This window comes from Anas acuta, unplaced genomic scaffold, assembly GCF_963932015.1.
Source record: "Anas acuta unplaced genomic scaffold, bAnaAcu1.1 SCAFFOLD_181, whole genome shotgun sequence".
Classification (NCBI taxonomy): domain Eukaryota; kingdom Metazoa; phylum Chordata; class Aves; order Anseriformes; family Anatidae; genus Anas; species Anas acuta.
Genome location: NW_027076005.1, coordinates 24,813 through 35,531, shown reverse-complemented (window position 1 = coordinate 35,531; position 10,719 = coordinate 24,813). Strand labels below are relative to the sequence as shown.

General features: G+C 41.9%; 1 pseudogene; it reads left to right on the top strand.

Annotated features, from left to right (window-relative positions):
* The first annotated feature begins 1,232 nt into the window (after window positions 1-1,232).
* LOC137848830 (kinesin-like protein KIF27) overlaps window positions 1,233-10,719 on the top strand; it is a 34,014-nt pseudogene continuing 24,527 nt past the window's right edge.

Below are 10,719 nucleotides of genomic sequence, written 5' to 3'. Positions count from 1 at the left end.
GCTGTCATAAAACAGGTCCCTGAAGTTTGAAGACTCTTCCAATAGTTTGGGCCAGCAAGGAGCAGCTGTAGCTGGCGGCTGCGGTAACTCGGGGCTCAGAGTCTCAGAGAGCGTGCTGAAAGGTGACCCCCCGCTGGCTGCTGGAGGAAGCTGAGGCAGCGTTCAGCTCTAACCTTTGCCTTCTTGGCTGTCATCTTTGCACTCCTGCTGTCAGTGGGTGTTGAGTGTCCTTCCCCCCAGCCTCAGCACGTGCCCTCAGATGTAGGCAGCATTTAGCAGCTAGAATTCACTCCAATATAAAGAGTACAAATCATGCGTTTTCTGCTTTTGCTTTGGAACTCTTAGCTTGAGGTTTTCCTTCAGGCTATGAGGTTTCTTGCAGCAGCAGGGATGAGTTCTGTTAGCAAGAGGCTGTTCTGTGCTTCGACTGTGGGAAGATGAATGGTTACCCGTGCACCGTTAAATAGAACTTGACACCTAGGACACCGCACTTGCAGCCTGTGGGGTGCTTTAACAAACAGGTAAATCAGCAGAGGCTGTTTTGCAGCCGGGGTGATGCTGGGTGATTAAAAAGCAGGGGCAGAACAAGGAGTTTCTAGTGTTTGTTCTTGCTTGTCATCTGACTCTCCACTTCCACTGTTCGTTAGAAAAAAGAACAAAAACAAAACAAAACAAAACAAAACAAAACAAAAAAAAAAAAAAAAAAAACAAGGGGTAAGCATCTTAATATCTTTATTATAAATGGAAGGCACAAAACAGACCAGCTACAGAGACTGTCCAAGAGAAATACTTGGTGCTTTATAAACAAACAAGGAAGTACCCTTAGGTGGGTGTGATAATCCTCCTCTAATGCGTTTTTGGAGTGCAAAAATAGATTTGTTCTTGCTCTTCTCTCCAGGACAAAGGCAGAATAGGCAACTGCAAAGTTAGACCAGGGAGGTCAGTTTGTTCCATACTGAGAAAGACAAGCCTGTAAAACAAACTAGACAGATTTTCTTGGTACTATTCATCTTCCTTCAGCAAAGGCAAAGCTTATGACACTTGTTGGTGTGTATTTCCAGACCCCCAGCTACTGGCACTGTAGCGCATCTCTAATTGTTTGGTAGAAAAGGTTCAAAATCTCTTAATGCAAACATTTTTCCAGCACCCTGGAGCAAAAAAAAAGAAATCAAAAATCTTACCAACTTCTATTACAGACCTGCTGAATGCACCAGAGTTACTCATTTTTATTCAGGCTTTCAGGGACAACTTCAGCTGGTTTAGCGCCCGGATTGCCGTGTTAGCAGGTGTCAGTTTAAAAAAAAAAAAAGCTTTTGAGGTCCTTTTTAAAATGAGACTGCTTTTTTGGAATTTAGGGCTGCGAGGTATGCTTGGTTTTGCTTTCTTCCTATTCCTTAGACCAGATCTATTCAGATTCTGAACAGTGTTCCCGGTCTGTTCAGGAAACTGGAAGGCAACAAGCAAAATGATGAGCTCCTTGGGCAGTCAAAAGAGCTAAATCTGGAGAGTGTTTTGAGTCAAACTTCCATGCTAAGGAGCACCAGTAATTGTTAGAAGTAGATGCAGAGGAACCTGCATGGCACTGGGTGTGTTTCTGAAGGTGCTAAAGGTGTGAAGTGACGATTCCTATCCATAGTAAAGAAGAGAAGGAAAGCTTGCACTTAACTACTGTTTTTATTCCCTTTGCCCAGCAGTCAAAAGCAGTAACTAATATGAGAAGCCAACTTTTCCTCTCTTTATCTTAGATTTGGGAAAATTCCCTGCCAAAAAAATATTTCCTGGAAAATTCACTAGTGTTTGTGTGAGTAAAAGGTTCCAACCTTTGATTATTAATTTGTAAGAACTATTTCATCCACTTTTGTCCAGAAGAGTCAGAAATAATTTGCACAGAAATGTGCAGCGTTTTAATGAAAGGATTCAGAATCACTCTAATTTGAACTTTATCTGGTCTGGTTGCAGGTTTTGTGTTTAGTGTCTTTAAAAATAATAATAATTAAAATTTCTGACTTCATCTCAGAAAAAAGAAAAAAAAATGCTTGTGGCTAAATAAAATCTGTTGCAGCTCTGCTCATCGAAAAATCATTGGCTGTTAAATTGGACCTAAGTCGTCTTCTCTAACCTTTCATGATCCTGAAGCAATGGATGAGGATGGATATATGGATTAGGGAACAGCACCTGGTGGCAAACCTGTGGTATTTGCTACAGCGCAGAAAGAAAAACCCAATTGCTTCCAAAAAATCCAACTAATTCAAAATCCTTGGCATCATGCAGTCATGCCACTGGCAAAGTGAGCATTCCCCTGCCTCTCAAAGCTTGCTGTACCCTTGATCTGCTGTCTTCCTGCTGTTAATTGATTGCAACTCTACGTGTCTGATCAGGGCTACGAGTTGTTCTCGCTATGGAGATCATACAACATATACTGTGCACGCTTGTGTGTATAGATCTGTTTATCCTGTATGCATGTACATACGTCTGCATATTTGTGTGGTGGCCCCCAGATCACTCATGTTACAAAGCATCGGCCTCGAAGGCATACTCATCAAAATCTTTTGTAGAGCCTCCATTTTTTTCTAGTTCCCTCAAAATGAGAGAATTTTTACGCGCTCTCTGTGTCGAAAAGGCAAAAATTCTGATTTTCACTGTCGCTCTCGCTAACTTTCTCTCACTCCCTCCTCGTGTGTGTATAAACACAGATGTGTGTATGCGTATGCACATCTGTGGATTTATATGCACTGGTATGTTTTTTGCTGTACAGGTAATAAAGACGGGGAAAGGTTTTTGTGTTTTCTTAATAGGTGAAGAAATCTTGAAGACCAGAGATTGGAACATACCGAATTTTAAATTAAAAAAAAAAAAAAAAAAGTTAAATTGTCCGGCTGTGGAAGATGGAGCCTCATTTTTGCAGCCACTTTGAATCACGAGCTCATCTCTAAATGCGCTGGGTTTTTTGTTTTTGTTTTGTTTTGTTTTTTGGTTTTTATTTTTTTGAAGAGCTAACTAACCCTGGCTGTCTCCAGTCTGAGAGAGCATTCAAATGGACTTGCTTCCTCTATTAGTTATAAGCTGTTTAAAAGCACATCCTATGTTTGAATTGTGGATGAGAGGTTCCCTTGGCAAAGTGAGGAGGAAAATTCTTCCTACCCCTTTATTATTAATTCACGGATTCAGTCTTGGTTTGGCCTACAGGAGAAGTTAACTGGAAGTCTTTGAAGATCGATAACTTTGCTGAGGTTGTCCAGGTAGGTGAAATGGAAGACCCACAGTGCCTGGAACGTACTGTTTAATGCGTCCTAACTGTGTTCTAGAGAAGTTATTTGTAGCCAGAGTTGATTATTGACTTGCATGTATGATCAGGTGGTTTTTTAAGGAGTGACTCCGTTTTCAGGCTTCCAGATGTGCTCCAAGTCATCTTACTGAGGATGTGGAAGAGAACACTTGCTGACAAAGCTCCTGGCAGCTTTACGGAACTTTCATATTTAGTTAGTTCATGTAACAGCTGATTTCAAGGCTTTGCTCTCTTCGAGAGACTGATAACTTGATTTGATGAACTGAAGAAAGCTGGAAAAATGTTGGTTCCTCATTATTTTTCACTTGTTACTTTCTTTAGGGTTACTTTTCAAAAGAAGATTTCCCTGCTCACAAGCCAGTAGAAGACTTTCAGCCCAAGCAAGGGTGAAGACAGCTCTCTCCAAGAGCAGAGGAAGGCCCTGTGGAGAGAAGCCGAGCTTGTTAGCAGAACTCGTTGGCATGTCTAAACAAGGAGACGATTGCTACTTCTATTTCTATTCTACCTGTACCAAGGTATGGCTGGCTTTCCTTTGCTTTGCTTTTTTTTCCCATTTTTTTTCAGGAAGGAGTAGATTAGGAGGAGGAAGCACGCTGGTCTTTGGTTAACTTGAGAACCAGATAGATTCTGAATTCAGTTGTAGCAACATTAGGCAGCAGCATGGCCATTTTTGAGGCTGTACTCTATTTTCCTCGTTGGTTTCCTTTTGGTTCCAGGGAGACAAATGTGCCTACCGCCACTGCGAAGCTGCTCTGGGCAATGAGACGGTCTGCAAGCTGTGGCAGGAGGGTCGTTGTTTCAGGAACGTCTGCCGATTCAGACACATGGAAATTGACGTGAGTGCCTAACGATGTGTTCTCAAAATCAATCAACAAAAGCATTTTTCAGTGCCGTAGGTGTACTGATTGTGCTTTTGCAGGATAGATTTGTTTGCTTCAAAATCATACTGGTTTCTGTTACCAAGAGAGGGGGTGGGAGGAAGCAGAGGAAAATAAAATCAATGCCTTAGGTATGTCTTAGCAATATATATATATATTTTTATTAGATGCTGACAGTTTTCTCAACAGATGCAGAATAGCTGTTAAATAGACTGCTAAAACCTGCTGGAGCAGGGGGGTAATAAACAGGCTGTTCTATCGTCATGGGAGCAGGCTTGATAATGAACTCTCAGGTCTCTTCTGACCCACAGTCCTTCTGATAACGCTGTTCTAGCTGCCTGGGGTAGGAAGTGGGGAAAGTTAAAGGTGCAGAAGAACTAAGTCTCCAAGAAGTAGTTCTAGACAGGGTTAACCTAGGCAATTTCAGATGTTCTTTTTCCCTCTGAATAATGTTAGTATAATCCTAGGTGTATTAGTTTAACCCACCCTCAACTGGTGTCTGAGAGTGCCTGTCTTCTCTAACTGAATGATGACAAATCTAAATGTGCATAGTGGTTCCAGCTTATGCAAACTTTGTGAATATGCCCAGAAATACTCCACTGAACTGAGAAACTGACCTTTGGAATGATGTTTCAGCACTGTGTTGTGACAGCTGTCATGATCTGGAGCTGCGCATCTCTTTGCAAGCCTCAGGTGCATGTTATCACGAGCTTTTCTTTCTTTCTGTCTTCAGAAAAAGTGCAGTGAGATTCCTTGCTACTGGGAGAAGCAGCCGGGAGGCTGTCAGAAAGCCAACTGTGCTTTTCATCATGCAAAGGGATGTTACATCGATGGACAATTCTTCCCACCAAGCAAGAGTGGGTTTAGGTCCTTTTTCTTTAAGCGCTGAAGACTTAATTTGGAGTATTACTTAGTGGGTGCCAATCCTGTAGGGGGCATCAGGTAACTGTTCATTTGTGAGTACAGGAAAAGGTCTGCAGTCATAGGTGTACTGCACCGAGTGTACTGCTGGTGTTTGTTTTCTGCTTTCGTGCTCAGCTTCTCTTGGCTTTGTGTGATGTTTGCCTTGCAGTTTGCTTCCTGTTGTTTCATCTTTTGCTGGGTGGTAGGGAGATGTGTTGTTGTTCGAAGGGAAGTCATTGTTGACGGTGTAAACAGTGATGGGATGGGCAAAAGGAGATGCTGAATTCGTTGTCTGTGCGGGTTATCTGCCTTTCCTACCACCTCTTTGCTAAATTGTGGTCAAAGTTTTAAACTGTCATATTACCGATGATCCTCCTCTTCCTCTAGCTACACTGCCAAGTCCGCCTGAGTCCACGGACGATGCTTTGAAAGTGGCTCAGATGTCACTGCAGCAAAACAAACTTTCTGTCCAGTCAAATCCCTCTCCACAGCTAAGGGGGTGATGAAAGTGGAAAACTCTGAAAATGTCCCAAGCCCTACACACCCTCCAGTTGTAATCAATGCTGCAGATGATGATGAAGATGATGATGGTGAGCATGTTTTGGTTCTTGGAAGGAATTTGTGCTGTAAATGATTGTGTAAATCTTTGTTTCTTGAAGGAATCTGTGCTGTAAAGGAATGTAGAAATCACAGATGACCTGAGGTCTGACTAGCGATAGGGCAGGCAGTGTGGCCAGGTCACTGGTGGCTTTGTCCGGCAGTCAGTGGACAGAACCTGAAACGTTGGAGGAAAGCTTGGAACCACTCCTGGCTTTAGCTGGTCTGTTGTGTAAAGTTCTATGTGAAACTAGGAAGGAAATTTCTTTTTTCTGTCTGAAGACCAATGTGTTGTGTAGTAGTTAAAGCTGCAGAGAGAATCTAGAGTCCTAGATGTTTTGTCCTAGTGTATTCTACTTAGGAGTTCATCAGGTCAGTGTAGCTCTTTAAAAAACAAAACAAAACAAAAGAGCAACAAAGTTTTTTATATGAAGCATGGGCTGAAGTGTCACTGCATGAGCTACGTAATCATGAACAATCTGGTCTATGCATAACTGAATAGATTTTTCCCCTTCAGACCAACTTTCTGAGGAAGAAGAAACTAAAACTCCCGTCCAGCAACCAGCTGCGGAAGGCAAAAATGGATTACGGGTGATTTCCACTCGCAAAGGCAGTTCTACTGCTACTAAACAAGGTATTCCAGCACCTTAGTAGGATAAATCAGAAGAACTTGACAGTTAACTCAAAAGCAGTGTGGTGTAAAAACACAACAAAATGTAGGGGTGCTGAATGGACTCGGTTATTTCCATGATCTCATTTCTGCCATGAATACCATCATGTGCCCATTGGGTCAGAAAGGTGAACTCCTTTTCTTTACTTTTGGAGAACAAAACAGGGCCACAGCATGGAGTTGAAATGGCCGCACGTGCAGCCTTGCAACCACTGTTGATAAGCCATATCTAACGATAGAGGGATCTAATATCGTGTAAATGGATTAAAATTAAAACTACATTTTTAAGCCTGAAGGATGAAAGGAGGGGCAAAATGCCCTTGGTTCTCTGGCTCTTTCACTTGTGAGGAGTGTTGCCAGGCTTTATTCTAAATACTTCAGAAAGTTGCTGAGCGCTAAGAAGCCTGAGGACCTGTGGTCCTCAGTGAGTGCCTCTAAGCCAGTCTCATGAACTGTTTCCTATTTTCAGAGGGCAATCTGAATTTTGGAATAAAAACACTTGAGGAAATCAAATCTCAGAAGATGAAGGAAAAAAATAAGAGACACAGTGGTGAGTTAGTACAGTCAGTACTTTAGGTGTTAGCTGAGCACGTGTTTCGATGATAGATGGTGGCAAATAAGCATGTTAGTAATAGACACAAGGAGACAGCGTGTGGGAAGATGCTCTTTTCAAAGTTCTTGGAAATCTGTGGCTTTATTAGTTTAGTTGAAGATGGAAGTGGTTCAAGAAGAACTGAGTTGTGTTTTTGGGCTATTCAGCGTATTTTCCTTGAAACAGTAGATCACCGTATTTAAAGCTATGTGGTTATTCCACAAATGCTTGAAAGTCTGCTCCTAACGTCAGCCTAGAGTCCTAAATTGTGATGTGCTGCTCATTTCTTTGTGGTGTTTGAACATTTGCCAGTTAACTGTAAATTCATGCATGTATAAAAAGCTGTACGCAGACCAGGAAGCTGCTGATGCTCCAACTGAGTTTCTGGGTGTGCATTACGCTCCTCTTAACATGTGTGTTGGGGGCTTACAGCAGTGCTTACAGTAGAGCTATTTGACCTGCAGTGTGGGTTAAGGTGGGTAACATAGAAAAGGGATTCGGTGTTACTGAAACACTGGATATGTTACTTTTATTATAGTTAGCTTTGTTACATCATGTCTAAAACTAGACTGAAGCTCTTCAGGGCATTGTCCTGTCTTCTGTTTCTGAGAAGTACTTAAATGCTTTAGGGAACTGAAGCTAGAAATACACCCTTTTGTTTCAGTCATTTCACAGTTTAGCTTTCTAAACGTCTCTTTGTTTATCAAGTCTTTAGGGTGGAGTAAGCTCTGTGTACTTACAAATTGCTGCATCAGACATGCTAAAGCAGTGTTCCATGTCATTAGTGGGACCGACTTGGTCTTATCTGTTGTTTTAATATAAAAATCTGAAATAATCCATTCACGTATGCTGACATGGTTTGTAGAAAAGCATGACCTACAAATGAGTAAAGCACTAAATAAATAAATAAATAAATTACTACTTGCTAGAAATAACCATTGCTATAATGTTGCCTTAAAATTATATGGTACATGTATATAATGCTCATCTTCTGTTGGTGATGCATGAATCTGAGTAACAGGTACTTTTGGCTGCAGGAGCTGTGTTCACAACTCTTACTGCTTGGAGCAGACTGCACAGAGAGTTGCACTAACAGCCTGCTAGTGATATGCAGATCAGAACGTTTGGGAACTGGGTCATTTATGGGAGCTGTCAATCCATGCCATGATGGTGTTGCAACTTGGATTATTGAGGGCTCTTTTTGTAACGGGGTTACTTACTTCCTTGACACATTAGTGAAAGTCTTCTCTCAAGACTATGGCTCTTGCTAATATATAACACAAATGGAAACAATTTCAAATACTTGCCAGCAGGCTTTGCTTCCTTTTACCTTCATGCGGATTTTTCCTGTAGCCTATGTAGTAGGGAATATTGTGTTCAGATAAATAGGGTTTGGGCAACAGGCTGTTATTTACTTCCAATATTTTACCGCACTTCAAAACTCTTCCTTGAAAACTACTGTAGAAGTTGAAATAATGCTTCAGGTCATAGTTTGATCTGTGGAATTATGAAACTCCTTGTGGTATTTGATTAAGGAGGCAGTGGGGAGGCATTGGGGAGGCAAGGACAATCCCCAGACAAGGACTGTATATCTCGAAACAAGACGCTGCAACTCATGATAAGGAAGCGGTAGACAGACAGAGAAACAAATGGAAGGACTATAAATCTCAAAACTGGACATTGGAATTCATTATAAAGATACAACAAATGGAAGAATTAGCAACAACCAGCGCTTGCAATTAAGAAACATGCCAGCTCAGCAGATTCCTGACCAAAGGTGAAAAGTACACTGTGAGGAAGACTCGGGGTCTTCCTCCCAAAGACCCCTGCCCACGTCCCAAAGACCCCTGCCCACAATTCTTGGGAGGCTCTACGCAGGCGCAAGGTGCCAAAAGGCTAATTAGCATGAGAAGCGAGGGAAGGCGGGGATAGGTAAGGAATATGTATAGGCGCTTGTAGAATATTGATAGATTGATTGTATAAATTCAAGACTGCTTTCCACCTTGGGTATGCACGACAGGTGGAGAGATCCCCTGTGCATCATCCAGCGCTGCAATAAAGAATATACCACTTAAGAAAATTTCGGCTTTGATCTTTAAATCAACAGCTTTCTTATTTGACGCTTCAGGAGTAATTAAAACATTCTTCCCCAGCCATTCACAGACACATCTATAGCAGTGTTAAGTTAATCTCGAAGAAGACAGGAAAAAAAGGCTGTAACTGTTAGAAATAGAAGTCCAGAATAACAAAAGCAAACAGGTTCATAAATTTAAGGAGTGTTTTCTGAAGACGTGATAAATTGACTAGAATGAGGGGGAGACTGGGACACACTGCATCTGTGGTTCAAGAATTAAATTGCCAGTGCAGGACCCAGAGGCAGACAGGATTCAAACAGAATTGTTCTTTATGGACACGAATTGTTAACACATTCCTCACAATGCTCATCTTCTGTTGGTGATGTATGAATCTGAGTAACAGGTACTTTTGGCTGCAGGAGCTGTGTTCACAACTCTTACTGCTTGGAGCAGACTGCACAGAGAGTTGCACTAACAGCCTGCTAGTGATATGCAGATCAGAAAGTTGGGAAACTGGGTCATTTATGGGAGCTGTCAATCCATGCCATGATGGTGTTGCAACTTGGATTATTGAGGGCTCTTTTTGTAACGGGGTTACTTACTTCCTTGACACATTAGTGAAAGTCTTCTCTCAAGACTGTGGCTCTTGCTAATATATAACACAAATGGAAACAATTTCAAATACTTGCCAGCAGGCTTTGCTTCCTTTTACCTTCATGCAGATTTTTCCTGTAGCCTATGTAGTAGGGAATATTGTGTTCAGATAAATAGGGTTTGGGCAACAGGCTGTTATTTACTTCCAATATTTTACCGCACTTCAAAACTCTTCCTTGAAAACTACTGTAGAAGTTGAAATAATGCTTCAGGTCATAGTTTGATCTGTGGAATTATGAAACTCCTTGTGGTATTTGATTAAGGAGGCAGTGGGGAGGCATTGGGGAGGCAAGGACAATCCCCAGACAAGGACTGTATATCTCGAAACAAGATGCTGCAACTCATGATAAGGAAGCGGCAGACAGACAGAGAAACAAATGGAAGGACTATAAATCTCAAAACTGGACATTGGAATTCATTATAAAGATACAACAAATGGAAGAATTAGCAACAACCAGCGCTTGCAATTAAGAAACATGCCAGCTCAGCAGATTCCTGACCAAAGGTGAAAAGTACACTGTGAGGAAGACTCGGGGTCTTCCTCCCAAAGACCCCTGCCCACGTCCCAAAGACCCCTGCCCACAATTCTTGGGAGGCTCTACGCAGGCGCAAGGTGTCAAAAGGCTAATTAGCATGAGAAGCGAGGGAAGGCGGGGATAGGTAAGGAATATGTATAGGCGCTTGTAGAATATTGATAGACTGATTGTATAAATTCAAGACTGCTTTCCGCCTTGGGTATGCACGATAGGTGGAGAGATCCCCTGTGCATCATCCAGCGCTGCAATAAAGAATATACCACTTCAAGGAATTTCGGCTTTGATCTTTGAATCATATTTGAACACTTTCTTTCTGTGATCAAAAAGCTTCCTTAAACACAGCCTCAAGCTCAATTACACCAGTGTGTTTTTAATTTTCTACGGCTGGTTATTTCTATAGCAATACAGAATAACACTGCTCATAATTCCTGAGGTGGGGGGAACTATACCAGCCTCTGAAAGGGTGCTAGCAAGCACCTCTAATTAGCTGAAAGCTTTTGAGGTATCAGCCCATTGTTTTTTCAGGGA